This window comes from Zea mays, unplaced genomic scaffold, assembly GCF_902167145.1.
Source record: "Zea mays cultivar B73 unplaced genomic scaffold, Zm-B73-REFERENCE-NAM-5.0 scaffold_210, whole genome shotgun sequence".
NCBI classification, from domain to species: Eukaryota; Viridiplantae; Streptophyta; class Magnoliopsida; order Poales; family Poaceae; genus Zea; species Zea mays.
In genome coordinates this window covers 55,704-69,396 of record NW_023366828.1, presented here as the reverse complement: position 1 = coordinate 69,396, position 13,693 = coordinate 55,704, and positions in this window count along the sequence as shown.

Sequence of the window (13,693 nt, the reverse complement as noted above, 5' to 3'; positions counted from 1 at the left end):
TCCCGTCAGTACAGGAAATAAGCGCTTTCCGTGTGAATCTATTCTCTGGTATCCGGCGTGAGAGTGCGATTGCGGACTACGACGCTTTTTGGCGCTCCTTACTCGAGGAGATTCACACACCTCAGGGACGTAGTTGTTTTGGTCAGAGAATACAAGATCTGCACGCCCGAATGTCTGCCGAGGGCAACTGGGACTACTTGATTGCCCAACAAGGCAGAGGGTATTTTGGTAACCTACCTAATCTCAACAGCCCGTTGGATCAATATCAATTTGGAATTCACCCAATTCTGGATCTGAATATTGGTGAGTACTATGTCTCATTCACAAATCTATCCTTGTCTATGTCTATGCTACTCACTCTCGGTTTGGTCTTACTTCTGACCAAAGTATTTATGGAATCGTCCGGCCAGAAACGGGGAAGAGCCCATGCTGTCGTAGAGGCCTCGTCGAGTGCTTCCGCTACGCCTAATTCTGAGGATGATGATAAGCGGAAAAAAGTGTCCCGCCAAGACGCCAATGGCAAAGAGTCAGAGCCGCCCATAAATGGGGCGCAACCTGAAGTACCATCCATTGCGTTCTTAAAGAAAAGAATTAAAACAGTTCTAAGGTCCTGTCGAGATAGGAACCCTAGGGAGAGCACATTACGCTCTACTTACGAGGATCTTCACCTTGAAACGGCGAGCGCCGAGAAGCGGGTAAAAATCGCCCAGGCCCTAGAAAATCTGTACAGGCGAAGCCAATATTTCCGGAGTAACAAAAGGCAGCAGCCCCATACCGACTTGATTATTCAAATCTGCGATTGGGAGCGTACGAAGAGGTAAAGAAATTCACTGGTGTAGGCATAGGAAACCGAGGCCCCCCAAACCCATCTACTATACGGTTGAGGTGAGGGGGGGAAAGAAGAGTGGGCATGTGGGCTTCTTTCACTGTGTCTTTTGTGAAGCAAAGGCATCGCGGCGTATCAACACCAGACTAGTTGCTGATTCAATAGCTGACTTCCTTTCAAATATGATATGATAACACATCAGCTCGGCACCCTTGTTTCCCAAACTAACTACTCATCTAGCTAGATCCGGATCAGAAATGGTAGGAACTAGATCAAGAAATACGAGACTTTTCCTTCACTGGAAACTCCCGAGCCCGAGTCATCACCCTAGCCCGACTCATCCATTGAAGCGAGCCAGGTGGCAAATCCATTAATATAACTTCTGGAATCCCAGCAATAGAGCTGGCAAGGTTGAAGTGAAGCTGGAATGGATCCGATCTTCAGTGTGGAAAGAGCTTCAATCCTCTGTAGCAAGGAAAAGCCGATCCGCTCTTGTCTTGCCTTAAATAGCTGGAAGCGAAAGCAGTTCTCGAGGAAGGAGTGCCGTAGTCTTGTTCGAAAGTCAAGTCATTCTACGAGTTTGAATCGGTTGGCTTGAAAGGAATAGGTTCAGTATATCGGTCAAAAAGAAAGTCTAGATGCACCGAACTTGTCTAGTTGTTGGAAAGGGATAGCTGGAATTCCCACTAGTCAACATGCAAATAGTATCCAACCAAGGGATCACCGAGAGAGAAAGAAGTCACTGCTAAACTAGAGAGAGAAAGAAGTCACTGCTACACTCTAGAGGTATGCGTTGCGTATGGAATCAGAAGTAGTATAGGCTTTTTCTTGCTACTAGAAAGATGGAGCCCGGTGGTCAGCGAATAGGGGTCTAGACCTAAGTAAGTATGTATGAGGGGACAGGCAAGTCACCAGCTAGCGGAGCAGCACGAATAGCTAGTCAAGAAGGCAGAGCTCTTATTTGATTCGATTCAGGCAACCTTGGCACCTTTGCAAGCTCTTCGCAACAGGTTCCAGGGAGGAATGGATACGAGTAGCAACATCGGGAGATGGAAGCTGACAGACCTCGTAATTGAAGCGGCACCAAGCTGATGAAGAACGAGGCGTGGGAATGCTATGCAAATTTCCAACCAACGGCGCCAATCGATAGAAGTTTCCTTGGCATGGGAGGAACTACTAGACTCTATCCCCTAATGGTGAGAAGCAAGGTCAAGAAGTAGGAGAGATACCAAGCCGGGCAACTTCCCCTAGTCACTACGGAACACAAAAGCCAAGGTGACCCAGAACAATGATTTCACGGATTTCTAGGAACGGATTTCGAGTTTCAGAATTGTGTGTGGTATCTTTTTTCCCCTCCTCGGAGCGCACCATGGGATGCTTTGTGAACAGCCCCCTCTGTTCAATACCGATACCTGTCAGATTCCATAGCTGATGAATCTATTTCTTTTTCCACTCTTTCCCCGTCACGCAAGACGCTTTTCTGGCACAAACCTAGTAGTTATTTGTCCTGTGCTGATCTTGGGTGAACTGATGACACTGATGCTCCAAGACCAAGAGTTTTCACAGCCAAAGCTATTGAAGCTGCTCCCTCCCATGAATCACAGCTTTCTGGACGCACTGCTTGAACACCATGGAGCAAGATAGAGAAAAAACTCCTATCCCAGTTGATCGAGCTGAACCCACCCACCGCCGGGCAGGTGCATCAGCCTCTTCTTTCTAGTTTCCGACAGGGCTACCCGCACTAGCCTCTGACCTCTACTCCAAAAAGGGAAGGTGAGGGGCTTACTTAGAGACGGGTAGATAGACTAGACCAAGAAGAAGAAAAGAAAGCGCAGCTATACTAGGTTCCACCCATACCGACCGATTGTCGCTTTGCTATCTTTTTCGAGTGCAGTGAGTCAAGTTGCTAGTTAACCTTACCGAGGCTGGCTGCTATGATGAACTCAGTTCTGTAGTAGAACGATGTTTAGATAGATGGATCGAAGGTTGCGGGGGCATGCCAGCTGTGTCGGTCGTTCCTCTACTTGTGGTTGTCTCGACTGCATTCTATTTGGTATTCCCAAGCGAATGTGAACTATTGTTCCAATCTGTAGCAGAATCCGAGATAGGCGAAGGAAGGTCAACTCCTTACACTTCAAAAGTAGAAGTCAACTCTTTGCCTTCTTGACTGCCAGCATCAAGACGAGCGGTTACCTCAGAGCAACCCTAGGAGAAGGAATCCCTGTCAGGTTTTGAATGCCCCTTTCTTTCTGCGAGTGGTTGGGTGGCCGAATACACTAAATAGGCCTTGTCAAGCTTTCAGCTAGGCTCCATAGCTCTCTTTGTAGCCAAGGAGATCCCTGAAAAAAAAGAAGAAGGCGCTCCCATTTCTCATAGCTCAAAGGAAGTCGAGCCCCTCCTAGAGCGAATGGACAGACCAAATCAACCAACTCGGTCTTCAAACGTATGCTTACTAAGTGCTGTGAAACCAATGGTGAGGATTGGTCACATAGGTGACCTACAGTTGGGTATATACACAAACAACCTAAAAACGAGAGGAAAGACTCCATGAATCATGGTGTATGGAGCTCTCATTCCCCGGTCACCAGTCTACGATTGGCAGTACCGCATCGATTGGGAGACATAGAAAGAAAGCGATCGTTTACACAAATTGATCCACCCACCGCCTGTGCAAGAGCAAGAGCGTCAAGCTTGGCATGAAAGGCAGTGACGTCAGAAACCTATTTTCAAAGGTTACCAGACTTGGGGTTAGCTACACGGAGCATCTCTTTCTTACCCTTCGGGCGGTCACAGGGAAGCTCTCTAATAGATCACTTAAGACAAAGGGAATTAACTACAGCACAGGACTTAAACTTCATAATACTTCCCATTTTCAGGAAGAAGAGCATAATGAACCCGGCAACTCTTTGATCAGACTCGCAAGCGGATACCTTCGTTCGGTCATTTAGCACGAACTTCACTGCCGGTACAGGAATGCTTTCTATTTGGGTAATGAAGACAATGCACGCAGGGATCTTTTTAGCCAAACCAAATGATAGACCTCTATAAGGATCAAGTGGCTTCAGGAGCTCTAGTGAATTCCCAGCAAGTTATCCCAGATAAAAGAATCATTAACATTGGCTGGGCCATCTTTCCAAGTTGTCAAACTTCAGTTAGATGCTTACTCTTCGCCCTGTGCCTCTAGAGTGCCGGTGGTATAGTCAGTGCCGTGGAGATCAAAGGATCTATGTATAACCTTGGTTCAAGGTCTGCCTTATGTGCTGAATTATGGGCAGGGACTGAAACAGCTTTGGTAGCCTAGCTCCCATCCCAAGAAAAGAAGTGTTTCAACAGCCTTTAATACTTGATTTTGGTTTGATTGCTGCAATGCAAGACAAACAATTGCTTTGGCCCTTTCTTCCATTCTTTGTATTTCCTTATTTAGTCTTACATAGAGAAGGAAAGGGGTAGTGAGCGGTCTATAACAATAAAAGCGTCGGAAAAGGGGATGTGACCATGAAGAGGTTGGGCTGGTCTGAGCTTAAATGCCTAACTAATGGTAGTGGGCAGGACGGAAATGAAAAGCATGGTCTTAGGGCTAGCCTGACCTGAATAGCTATGTGCCAGAGCATCCCGCAACCGAAAAAAGGCAGTGGGCACTTTACTTTGGCCATCCATCAACTGAGGCAAGTAGGCGCGAAGCGTCGCTAGGAGAAGGAGAGCATTCGTATGAGTCTACTAGTCATAGTTTTCTATTTTGTTAGTTCTACCGGAGATAAGTATGGAAGGTACTATGAGTATATATCCTGGTATGCTTCTAACTTACCTTTCTTCCTCGGGGGTTGGCTTTGTAATGGAACATGAAAACACCTTTTTTGCTTCGCCCATCTCTATATGCCACGGCGAATCGATCGGTTGAATCCGCTGCAAGCCCATCTTCAAAATCCCCACATAGTAGGAAACTAAAGGAGCTACTAAGCGAGGAAGCCCGATTTCTAGAGGACTAGAGAGGAAGGACTAATTCGGAGATAAATCATTCAATAGCGGATAAGAATCGGGTTCATAGAATCTATTTTGGGTAATGCATAGGACTACTATTCATATCATATCATATCATATCATATCATATGGTGAAAAGACAGGATGTATTCCGACGAAATTGGATGTGATCGGCAAGAGAAAGATGGAATTTTATATAAGGAAGGAAATCAAACGCGTTGTTTGAGAGGGTAACTAGAGAAAAAAGAAAAATAGGCTCTCCCTGGACTCTACGCAGGACTTCTTTCTAAGCCTTACATAATTTGAATTTCTCTGACATTCCATGTTTCCGAAACGGATCCTATAAAATATTTCACTTTTTCTATGATCATCTCTATTTTAGGTATTCGGGGAATCCTCCTTAATAGACGAAATATTCTTATTATGTCAATGCCAATTGAATCAATGTTATTAGCTGTCAATTTGAACTTTTTGGTATTTTCCGTTTCTTTGGATGATATGATGGGTCAATCATTTGCTTCATTAGTTCCAACAGTGGCAGCTGCGGAATCTGCTATTGGATTAGCCATTTTCGTTATTACTTTTAGAGTCCGAGGGACTATTGCTGTCGAATTTATAAATTGCATTCAAGGTTAAACATAACTACAGGAGAGTTACCAAATACAAAGTTCTGTTCTCCTTTCGTTCTCTTCTTTCTTTTCTTTTTATTTTATCAATATTTGAGAACTCTTTCTCACCATAACTGTACTCCTGTTGTTTTGTTTCATTAAGGCGGGGGCGTATGTGTCTTTCCTCTGCCTGATCTGCAGTTTTCCTTCTTCGCGATCCTTCTCTTACCTCTACCGGAAGGTGGCTGGAAGAAGCCGTGGGTGGAGTTGGCCCATGCCCATCTTGCCTCCCTTCATCATCCTCTGGTAAGTGAGGAGATGGGATCTCTTGGATGGGCGAGAGGGTGTTCCAGTCGTCGTCGTCCATATGGACGCTGGTCTCTTCCTCCTGAAGACAGAGTTTCGGGTGAGCTAGCAAAGAAAGCAGCAGTGCCACCTAATACTCGTAGACTAAAGTACTTCTTTTTATATCTAGGAACAAGCGTCGGAGTAAATATCAAAGTAGCAGCGGAAGCTGTCCAGCCGAAAGACAGATCTGACAAAGCCGGTGAGGGGGGCAAGTGTTCTTCGGACTCATTCCAATTGAGTGCCAAGATGCGCCTGGAGCATAGCGCTGGGGTGCGAGAACGAGTAGGAAGTTCTGGTCCCACCCAGAAGAGTGCACTGATAGCCTATCTATCAATCTTCTCCAGCCAATGACATAAGATAGGGAATCTTTCTGATTGGTCTAATTGAGAGGAAAGATAGGATGATATTAGTTGCAATCGGAGAGAGAGGAAAGTCTCTCGATGTCCCACAAGAAGAAATGGACTTACTTATAGACAAGTCTCCGAAAGTCACTGTCAAGGGAGGATGCTGGAAGCTACTCCTTTCGCAGGGCTCTCTCTCTCTATCAATTCCTTGCTGATTGATTAGAAAAGATATCTGGCAGTGAACTATTGTTCTGTTCGGCAAACTCCTCTTTTTTGGTCCAGAGGATGGATGCGTCAACTTGATGTCACATATGCCGTCCCAGGGCTTTCCGGCTGGGAAAATGGAAAGAACTATTTTATTTCGTTTCAGATCAGCTAGCGCTTACGCCTTTCTTGGTTGAATGGATTCTGGCGCAATGCTGATTCGGATAATGCTGGAACTGCTACTCGGTAGACTATGAAACAGAAGCTTTGAAAGGGTTCCCTACGCAATTCAATTACTACTAACATTTTTGAATCAATCAGATGATTCGGAGTTTTTAGTCATTTGAAAGTGCTTTTTCCCCTGTCTCCTATGATACCCGGCTGGCTTTATTTGGTATGCGCTAGATGAAGCATCCGCATCCAATCCATAGTAATAGGTATAGTATGAACCCTCTCAGCAGTGACCCCTCTCAGGCTCTAGGTAATGAAATGTGAAATGAATTGGAACGGTTTTAGAATGACTAGTAAATGATACTAATTCATCGCACCACTTTCTTTCTGTCATATACCATCTTGGAAGAATGTAGATTGCATTCATCGCAGGGTCATTTCCTGAAGGAGGCTTGTACCAGCTCTTCGTCATCATAAATAGCAAACCAATCCTTGTTTATTACTCAGCTTTTTCATTCTCTCATTCTTAGTTAACCATTTCATTCTATTTCTTCTGTGGTACTTTGAGTTTTGAACAATAGATAGTTAGAATTTCTTATTAAGTGTAAGTGATTCCCCGGTTCGGTTTTTGATCTTCTTTTAGCACATACATGCGGCCATGAATTCCTATTTGTGACATCTAACTTACTACCATCAAACTCAGGGAACTTTGAATATCCTCTTCTTTTGTCCTTGACTTGCTTGCCAAAGCCAATACTCCTACATGGAAATTCAATCCCTCACTCTTATGGTTTTCCTTAGCTATATCAACCGCTTGAGTTCTATCAAAACACTGAAGCTGCCTATAATATAATGTACCGCTACTCGCATCCTATGGAATGTTTCGTGAGCGAGAGGTATAGCAAGAGTGATCTTCCCTGAAAAACTAACAGTACCAAGACCGGAAAATCAAACAGATAGGTTTGAATCTTCTCGAAAGCGCACAGCATAGTCACTCTAGGGCATAGTTCTACTAAATTAAATGGTCCAAGTAAATCTGGCAGGAGAATGATCGGCTAGAGACTATTTTCCTCTTGATCACCCTCCCCCAACTTGCCTCTGCGCATGTAGACGAGAAGCGCTCTCAGTAAATTAGCAAGTCTTGTGGGTACTCCGATCTTGTATGGATTCCCAGACAGCTCACCGTACGTAAACTTATTTACGAAGCTAAAGTAATGGTTTAATTACATTCCAGACCTCCGAATTGTGTTGCAATGAAAGCAGGATCACCGACTCTATGTCAAGTTCTCAAAGTGTTTTATTATATAGAAATCACCAGAAAGCCCCGACGTTCTTTATTTAGATTAGAGAAGTAATAGTAGCCAAAAGTGGATAACCTTTTTCGACACCAATCAGCCTCAACCTTAAGATCTTTCCTCTCCCAGTTGCCCTGATTTCCCTTGTAGACTTAGGGAATTCTCATAGTTGATGATTATTTCCTACGAAAAGACAATAGCCAACAACATAGATTTGCCACGGACAAGGATCTTGCCACCTTATTGTGAATTCCCTTTTTTATTCAATTGTGTACTCGTTCCTGTTGTTGTGCCATTAGTGACTTGAGAAGACTGTGTGAAAGAGAGCAAGAAGCCGACGCGAGGAGATCAAGATCACAGTTGTGCTCATGCCATTAATGCTGCCCAATCCACTCTGAGATCTCTTCCAGCCCTAAATTCCTTAACCCATTGCCAAAAAGAGATGGGAAAAGAACCTCCTTTTCTTACGCTCCTCTTTCTCAGAGAGATGGTGAACTTGCCTTGCCCTACGAAGCTGTGAATGATAACACGGGAGGGGTACACCACAAGAATCTCTAAAGATTATGGAGATTCATCAAAGATTACGAGAATTGGAATTACAGGTATCAGATCTTATCATTTGTGGTCCTTAGAACGTTGAAGCGGGTTGCAGGACTGGTACTTGACCATTATGAGTTGCAGGACTGGTACTTGACCGTTATGAATAGTAAGAGTTCTTTCTACACTTGTAGATGCGTTAGGTATGTAGTAGTGAATTTTCTCCCATGTGAACTTCAGAGAGATTCGTTAGATTACCAACAGATAAAGGAATTGGACCTTAAAAGCAATTTTTAAAAAAGTTCAACTTCAACAAAACGTTGCGTTTAAGTCTACCTATGGTACTAGGAATCCTTCCACTCAACAGGCAACGATCCATAATAAACTCAGTTAAGCCGATCAAATTTCCTATTTAGAAAAACCTATCACGAAACTATTCTTAGCGAATAACGTGCCTTTACTAGTAGTCCTATTTTACTGACCTATTCCATTGCTTCCTACCAGTTCCGATCCAAATGCCTACCCCTCTACTCCTATGTTTCACAAACCTGCGGCCTATCCCTTACCAAGCTACCTAATAGCCCTGGCAGTAAATAAACTAAGTCCCAAACCTTATTTATCTTCATTGACTCCATCTCATCCAGCATGGCAGCACGCCATTTCGGGGCCTTTTTAGCCATAGAAAAGTAGGTTCGGATTCTTGAAGAAGTAACTGTCAAAGCGGATAGCTTTTATCGAGCAAGTAGTTAAGGACTAGAATGAGTGAAGAGGAATACAAATCCACCCAGGGAGTTAGATCTTACCTCGCTATGAAGCATCCCAGAAGCTGGAATGGAAAGCCTCGTTATTAAAGAGCGTTGGTACAAGACCAAAAGGCACATGCACATCATGGATCCTTTCTTTTCTTCCTCTTGTTTTACAGCATAAAGTATTGTAAAGAGTTTATCTGTTAAAGCCCTATGCGAAAGAAAGTAAGGTGTCAGTGCCAAAGCTTCTTCTCAAGCATCAACACATCAGACGAATAGGAATCGAAAGCCAGGAAAGCTCAAAGACTGGAGAAGTAGGCGAGTCAAGGCAAGGAATTTAAGTTCTAGTATTTCTCGTTGCTAGGTAGGTCTCACTATCTCTTCATTCAGTAGTTGAAGCTTATCCGTAGAGAAGTTATGTTACAGAAGTAGGCAAAAATCTATCTACATTTTCATTCACTTGAATTCGTAGATCAATGGTTTACGGTTACCAACTCGCCCCGGGTGGGTTCTAGGAATGAGAGCACTTATGTATCGAGGGGCTTTAGCACAAAATGAAGTAGCTAGCTAGCTAACTAAGCTATGATGGAAGGACGGGGCTAGGGCAATAAAATCATTGAAATACCACTAAGGCCGGAAAAAGCAAGTGCAAGTCCCGATAACTGGAAGAAATGCCTACCGTGCGTAGTACCGATGTACAACCAAGACTCAAATTGGACTAGACCCTTTATCTTGGGCTCGTTCCGAGTAAGGATTCTTTTGCCTACCTCGATTCAAGTTCCGACAAAGACAGGGAGGGAGCTAGTTCTTCCAAGGATGGATAAGCACTTTCTTTTTTTTTATGTTGAGATCCATAGAGAGTCAGTCCATTTCGTCTGGGTGGAATTCATGTACTGCTATTATGCCGGATGAGGATCACTGTGTCTTGTATTTTCTATAACATCATTCTAGAAGTAGTTGCTCAGTCTTTGGTTCCTTTTTCTATTCATTTAAGTTGACTCAAATTAAGACCAACAGCCATCATACTACAGAATTGTTGACAGAAATACTGATGAGCTTCATAGGATTGAAAAGAACGTCCGCCCACTGCGGAATGGATGGTACTTCCACTAGCTATAGTTATAGTAGTTCCACTCGATGTGGATCGCGCCCATGCTTGCTCAGCTCCAGGATCAGGCTCCTCAACCTATTTTCAATAAGTCATCTGGTCTATGTTGTTGGAGTTCCGCATGACGCCTTAATCCCACCTCTGTGTCTAAGGAATAGCCTTTTCTTCTTTTTTCCGAGGCTGCATTGACCTCTCCCAGAGAAATGATAGACAGTTGTGTTGTCTTCTGGCCTTGGTTGTGAAAGAAATTAAGTCAATGCTTCTTACTCACTCTTTCAATGCTATGTCTTTAAGAGATTGAGCTTTCCTATGTCTGAGAAGGGTGCACTTTGAGTCTCATCTCCTGGCTGGTAGTTCTTTCTACGGAAATGAGAAACATATACACTCACTGTGTTACAAGCAAGACTGACGGAACAAAAGACAACACCTCAATTGTCCATGTACACGTAGAGAAGACCAAGAGCGCACACTACAACATCTGGTTGTCTTTCTATCTAATAAGCAAGCAGGTAAAAAGACTCCTTTGGTAAGTGATCTTATAAGACAATAAAGGCTTAGGCCCGCTGCGGGCAAATAAGTCAATTTTTTGCAGGAGTAGCTGCCATTTATGAGCTATTACCACAGTGGGTGCAAGAACTGCAGCAAAGCTATGCAGATGATGACTGGATAGAGGGATTGAAGAAGCAAGCTAAAGAAGATCACTCATACAACACAAAGATCACAGTGCATCTAGGCACTGTAAGATATAAGATACCATCATAAAGTGGAAAGCTATGCTGCTGTCACTAAATGCTAATAGATTTTATTTTCTTCTAGGAATTTATTTTTTAGATAAAGAGTATTTATTAACATGCTAGGGCGGTACAGACAACTTCTTGCTTGATTGGAATAGGAGGCTTTTTACTTTATTTCCTAAATGTGTGACTGATACCAATCCCTATGTTGTACACTCTTCCACTAACTAGAGTGAACCATGCCTGAAGTAGAATGAACCAATTACAAGTGTTCATAGTGGTCTAATAATCCCTTACCGTGAAGGTTCCTAGTGTTAGTGTGCTCTGATACCAGTTGTTGGGTAATTGAAGGAAGCAAAACAATAGGAAACAACAAAACTATGAGAGGAGCAAAGCTTTGTTTCAACTACATCTCATAATCTTATACAAAACTTGTTGATACAAGCTTACATCTGGTCCTAACCATTGGACACCCAGGGGTACTGTAAGTGGAATAGGAAGATTCAACGACTAGTGGTAGAAAGCAACCATAGTACTAGTACTACTAGTGGTAGAAAGCTTACTTACTACTATTTATCTTCACTTGTGTTGTTAATAAAGCATGGGCATAATATAATCTAACTATTTCTTTTTTAAGCAAGGGCCCTGTTCAACAACTAGACATAATGTAATAACCTACTCTTTCTTCAAAGAATGTAGCATACCTAAGAAATGATTTATCTAACGTCCGTTGTGAAATAAAGAAATGCGCAGATCGCTTCTTCTACCCTTCTCTTATTCGCATTTCCTGCTTACTATTGAAATGAAAGAAAAGCTCATGGAATGCAAGGAGTGCAAATAGTGAGTTGACTGCTAAAGAAATAGTATTAATCTAAGGACAAGAGAGTATGGTCGAAATAGTGCTTGTTACTCACTCGCTATTTTGGTGCTGGTTTGACTAATTAGCTTTCGTAGTGCCCTCTTTTCGTAGATTGGAAGGAGTTATTTCCCTCGCTAGATATGTTGGTGTAGGGAATTCCTGTTCTCTTTCATAGATAGGAGGGGCATGCGTGCTTACAGCCTGTTCTCACATATAGATAGTGGGACATGCGTGCTTAGAGATAGTCGAAGGTGTAATCTTTCAAAAAGTAGTAAGTAAAAGAATCGCTACTCGCTCTGGATGGATATTTAGGTACCCTCGCCCTATTCTGGATTTTTACTAGTGTATGGAAAGAGAATCGTGTGCCCCATACATAGGAAAGATAGAATCATCCTACTGCATTCCTTCTCCGGTCCTTTCATGGCCCATGCTGTTCAAAGGCTAATACAGAAATAGGATTACTTACGAGCTGGGATGGGATGTAGAGTATAGCCCAGAGTTTCTTAGTAGGAATACAACCTTAATGGAATTCGGAATGGGACTTTAGCATTTCCCTCCAGCAGCACTTTGTTTGGGGATGGTTGATTGCTTTTTGATTCTCTAAATCCAAATCCTGCCTCAATATTTCTTTATCTACCAATTAGGCCAACTTACCCTGCTTATCCGTTTTCTTGATAGGCAGGAAGTGAGCAGATTTGGTTAGTCGATCACCAATAACCCGTGTCTAGACCTCTCTTCCATTTCGGTAAGCCTTACAGAAATTCTGCTGATTCGGGTAGATACTAGGTTTATAGATGAAATAACTTCTTCCTTTAGGTGAGGTGGAGGCGCACCGATGACCCTCGCCGCCTGGGAACGAGAAGATCCACTTCTCTCACTGTAGTCCGAGAAACTATTTTACCCAGATCTCCTTTGAATTTGAGGTAGGTAGAGAAAGAATCGACTCATGTAGAACGAGGAGAGTTCATTCTTCGCAGGCGCACATCTCGATCAACTATGTCATTCTATAGCCTTTCATATACAAACAACAATGCAATGAGTATGAGTATGAGTAGTAGAAGAGCGAATCAAAGCAGCCTTGGAAAAGGTGACTCGATTTGGATCTCATATAGAATCAGTGGGAAAGAAGAATCGATTCAATCAGTCAATTCTGGTCAACACGTTATTGTCTTTCTGATAGATTCACCTTCATTGGTAATTTCACTTGCGCCAAAGTACGGAAGGTTTCTTCTTGCGTTGGTGTAGAAGTCAAGTCTCGGATTTCAAGTGAAAAGGCATCTTTTCTAAATGCGATCATCCTAATCCGGCATTCAGAAGATAGGGGAAGTGAACGAACAGAAGTGTGGGATTGACTGTGGGCTAGGGTACTGGAAGTAGAGGAAAAGATTAGGCGAAAGAAATCGACATCCGGCTTCTTTTACTTATCTATCTGTATAAAAATACGACTCTTGACATGTTTTGGCTGGCTGCTTTTTACCCCGCTCTCCTTCTCTAAGGTGTACGTGTACGAAGCATTTATGCCCCGTCATTTTTCTTATTCATGGCGCATTCAAAACTCAACCAAACTGATTCTTGATTCAAAGCAGCTCATACCAAAGCCGAAACTCTCCGGTTTTCTTCCCTGGCACTCCGTCCATGCGTGTTCCAATGAGTTAGAAGCACTAGGGCGGCTAGCCTTGCTTCTATCCACTCGTTCGTCTAGGCTAGGTTTGACCCACCCATAAAAGAAAAGTCAACCGACGCCCACTCTAGATACATCTTTTTATGACCTTGGTTCCATGGAAAACTTGGAGGGACATCTGAGTCAATTGCATGCAACATTTGCCTCCACTCACTTTCTACTTGTGGCCCTGATAAATAGAAGCCTGGCACATTCAGTCTAGTTCGACTTGCATCCCACAGCTCTTTTTCTTCTTTCTGTATTACACAAGCAAT